The following is a 5000-nucleotide window of genomic DNA, read 5'->3' on the forward strand; positions in this document are numbered from 1 at the left end:
ATATAACGGTGCGTCTTATCTATGGATTTTTTCAGAAAAAAAAAAAAAAATACAAATAAAATCTCTCTTTTTTAGCACTCTTTCTAACTATAAATCCACTTCTGTTTTAATTTCCTCTCTTGCCCTCTTTTCACCACACCGCGGACACTGTGTGCACTGTAAAATTAAACAACGGTGGTGTTGTGTTATGTTGTTTTGTTGAAATGTTACGGTAATACGGTAAATGGGAGCTTCCTCAAACAGCCATTCTCTTTCCCGACAATCCCCTCTGTGCCTGACCACTTACATATGGTAATTACGGTAAGCAAACGGCCACTCGGCCATCAACTCCCTCCCCCGACTACCAGGAGAAAATCACAAACTTCGGCGAATTCACACAAAGGAAGATCAAGGAATATTCCATCGAACCGGAGCAGATCATAAATATGGATGAAGTGCCTTTGACGTTCGACCTGCCACTCACTCGGACTGTTAACAAGAAGCGCCCTGGAGGATTCTTTCACCAAAAAAAAGCTTTGCTCGTTCTCGACAGCATGAGAACGAGCAGTAGAAGCAACACTCTCACTTACCATGGGGAAGGTACGACGCAGCTTTCAAGTTGAAAGCAGTCAATCTCGCATTAAAAGAGGGAAACAGCAGCCGCGCGTAACCTGGGCATCGATGAGTCAATGGTGAGGCGTTGGACGGTGCAGCAGGAGGAACTGTCTCAGCACGGAATATTATAGGAGTGTGAAAACATCCACAATCACCAACGGGTTCCAAAACGCTGGACTGCTGCGGGATGAAGAGGATGACGACGCCACAGCTGGCGCTGAGGGCCGTCAGAGGCTTCAGAGGCTGTTCGATGCCGACAGTGACGAAGAGGAGTTCGTTGGTTTTGAGTGACAATGAAGGAGAGAGGAGAGTGGTTGACGAAGCCACCCTGAACCTGTTCGTTTCCGACACTGAAGATGAGGACTTTGGTGGTTTCAGTACGCAGGAAGAAGAGGAAGACGAGGATTAGTGACTTGACTTCTCTGGTTACAGGTTTGCTGCACATATAGCCTATTGTTGTGTGATTTTGTCTGGGGATTAGTGACCTGACTTTTGTTTTGTTTTGTTGAAATGTTAATAAATGGGAGCTTCCCCAAACAGCGATCTCTTTCCCGACATTCCTCTCTGTGCACGAACCCTTTCATATGGTAATTAAACATCAAAACACCCGCGGCTTATAGACCGGTGCGGCTTATAGAAGAAAAAAATAGTCAATTTTGGTCCCGCGGCTTATAGACCGGTGCGTCTTATAGTCCGGAATTTACGGTATATGCTATGTAGTACTGGTGGATATCTGGAAGTCCTATTCCTCCACTGCTTCGCGGCTGTATTAATTTTTTATAGCTGATCCTTGGTTTTTTGTCCCTCCATAGGAGGGATACAGGGTGTGTCATAATCATAATCAGTTTATGAACGAAAAAAGGGCTCGCAACACAATTTCAGCAGCAGAGAGAGACAGACAGTCAGCACGGCAGCGGCGCAGCCGCGCACTGAGTGGAAGAGGAGCTGTCCTGCTGCTGAAAGGAGCAGCGTCACAATCACATAGCCTGCTATGAACCAGAGAAAGCACTTATAACCTAAGAGGAATCTGCATGTTCACAACTACAACAACAAAAACCAGAACAAATGCAATGCAAAGATGTATAACAGTTAAAGGAGTTAAATTATGGAATGGACTAGAAAATGAAATAAAAATGTGTAAAACAATCAACAAATTTAAAAAAAAAGTTAAAAAATCAGATTATTAACTCATTGAGTGCCAGCCACTTTTGGAGAACGGACGCTCCCAGTGCCAGAGTTTCAGAGCGTTTTCAGTGATTTCTCTAGGCCCACAGAATATTGTGTGATATTACTATGTAAACACTGAACACGCACAAAGAACGATGAGACTCTATTCTATCATCTGCAAAAAAAAGTTTATTGATCCCATTTTCCGTTCTTTAGTTATGAGCCGGAGAAGATAGCTTGATTCATCCAAAAACAGCAATTTTTTTCTAGAAGCTGAGATAATTGGCCTTTTGTGAAATTAAACATTTCAAGCACATCACTGACTCTGAAGCTAATCTTTTCTAATGTAGTCACACCTCAAAAATAATTTCCTTCAATAAAACAGTTTAGGCCAGGGAATTTTGTTTGGCAGAATAATATTTTTAGCTACAACCAGCAGCGCTGGCCCCTGCGTGCGCTGCTGGTTGCAGCTTCTTGCTGGTCTTGATTTGCTGCTGTTGGGCATCGGATATTCTGGCTTGCGTTTGTCAATCCTGTCCTGCTGCCTGGGTCTGTCTGGGTGTTGCGTGCTGCTCTGCGTGCCCCCCCACCCCCCGCCCCGCCCCGCCCCGCCCCGCCTCGCCTCAACTGCACACTCCTCCTCCTGTCTGTGGTGGCTCTCTGCTGAGTTTGCTGTGCGCACAGTGAAGGGTGCGCAACATCCAGTTTTTTTACAGCGTTCCGCGTGTGTTTGTCACCGGCAACGATGCTTCCAGTTGAGAATAATAACAACTCCACGGTGTGGATGTGCGGATGTGCTGTCGCAACCGACACGGAGCGGCTCAATTGTGGGAGCAGATTGGCTGCTGCAGGCACAGCTGCAGTAACGTGCTTCAGCATATCGATGCATACGGATGCGATGCGATTTCCGTTTCCATAACGACTTCTTCTTTGTTTTTTCCTTGCCTTTCTGTTATGTGGAGAGCACTGTCGCCACCTAAGGCTTCTGTAAAATAGGTTATAGACCTCCAATAGCTACAATAGTTGTACCAGAGATGTATCAGGGATTGATCCACGTCCCACCGTCAAAAAACGCAATTGACGACAATCGTCGTCTTTGGCACTCTACGTCAGTATTTGAATTGACGACAGCTGTCGTCATTGGCATTCAATGAGTTAACAAATATAAAACTCAAGATTGATATTTATATTATATTACATTATTATATTTAAACATATTATTACATTCATAGATATATAGAAATTTAGTTTGTGTATTTGACACTTTGTAAGTACAATTCATGTGTATATAGAATACCTGTATTTTGCTTAGTACTCATTATTATTGCTCTTATCATTACTATCAATATTATTAATATTATATATCAAGAAAAAAAAAGAAAAAAAAAAAAAAAAAAATGAATGTAAAAAGGGTAGGCGCTATAAGCGTTTGCTTCAGCCTACTCCTTTTCGGTCAGATCTTTTCAGGCTTGTATACACCCAACCAGCAATCACTGTTTGTTCTCTTATTTTGTTTTCTTGCTTTTCTTTAATCACAACTGTATTGAGCTGTACTTGTGAAATTGACTGAAATAAACTAAACTAAACTAAACTAAACTATAATGTTTATTAATGTTCCAGATGTATTTTATTTTATTGACAGTATTTCATTGTTAATATGAGCTGCTGATTGTAACTCATCAATTTCCCCTCAGGCCACGCGCCGTGTCGCTGGCTGCACCCCTGGCCGCACCGCTGCTGCCTGTGATTTTGAAGGCCCAATTCGAAGGCCCAATTCGGGCCTTCACTGACGGCCCGAATTGGGCCCGAACTGTTTGTCATCTCAATAAATGTCCGCCACGGGAGCTATCAAGAAATTGTGTTGCGTGCCCTTTTTTCGTTCATAAACTGATTATTCTGAGTTCAGTAATTCTCATTATCAGTTTATTGTGTGCATGACAGTAAACACACTCATTCTAGGTCTATTCTTTGATCACACTGCACACAAAACCACGCAATTCATAAACAGATCATTTTAATCATGGCTCAGAAATGTTCAGGCAATAATACTTCAGGAAAATAGATACTAATCATTAACTAATGACTACCTACTCATTAACTATGATTAACTAGTGATTGACTAATGCCAAATTTTTCATTAGCTACTCATTAACTGGCTATTAGTTAATGGTTAGTTTACTAGTAACTAGCCTACTATAGTATTTGTGTACGTTATTGTAAAGTGTTACCATATAATAGGCTATAGCTACAAAACACAAAATAAAAAACCAGGCGATCTTTCAGCATGTAGCATAACGTTTTTTAAATGGCCTCTGAAATGTTTAGGCAATAAAACAAATAAATAAATAAAAAAAATAAAAATATAGCCTATGAATGAGGAATAAAGTTAACAAAAACAGAGAGCAGCAGGCTTTTAGGCTACAAAATAAAAAATAACAACTTCACATGTTGCTGTTAAGGAACAGCAGAGCATTAACACTTGCAGCAGCTCATATTAACAATTAAATACTGTCAATAAAATAAAATACATCTGGAACATTAATAAACATTATAGCAGGCTATGTGATTGTGACGCTGCTCTGTTTCAGAAGCAGGACAGCTCCTCTAAGCGACATGCTTGATCAACTGGTTGGTTTGGTCACTGGCACCATCTACTGGATGAAAATGTAACATAGAAAGAAATAGAATAAAACAGAAGAGAAGTACGTGAGGCGTTCATGTACGCGCAGTGTTGTGCACGATGCAGATACACTTCCGGTTGCGTAACACTCAAACCTGCCAACGGGTGTGTGTGTGAACGCGTAACGAAATTTCTCCAACACTGGTCACACGTGTACACGCTGTAAGTAGCTGTGCTACGCAGCTTGTTGCACATCATAGTCCGCGTGCATGTGCCCGCGTGACAAAATTGTTCCATTATCTTCATGCGTGCGCTTACGCGCTCTGGCTGCGCACCCCGCGTACATCATTACGCGTACATTTACGCGTAATGATGTACGCGGGTTGCGCAGCCAGAGCGCGTAAACGCTCGCATGAAGATAATAGAACCAATTTCGTTACGCGTTCACACACACACCCGTTCGCAGTTTTGAGTGTTACGCAACCGGAAGTGTATCTGCAGCGCGCACAACATGTACGCGTAATTTTACGCATAAATGTACGCGGGTTGCGCAGTCAGAGCGCGTAAGCGCACGCATACACGCATGACCATTACAAGTCAATGGGGAAACTACATGACA

At 42.3% G+C, this 5000-nt stretch overlaps 1 protein-coding gene across 1 annotated transcript in view; it reads right to left on the reverse strand.

Moving 5' to 3' along the window:
• Window positions 1–5000, reverse strand: part of mast2 (microtubule associated serine/threonine kinase 2) — a gene marked incomplete at its 3' end in the record, with an annotated part of 242782 nt that overhangs the window by 58743 nt on the left and 179039 nt on the right.

This window comes from Poromitra crassiceps (genome assembly GCF_964638095.1).
Source record: "Poromitra crassiceps genome assembly, chromosome: 12".
Taxonomy (NCBI): Eukaryota; Metazoa; Chordata; class Actinopteri; order Beryciformes; family Melamphaidae; genus Poromitra; species Poromitra crassiceps.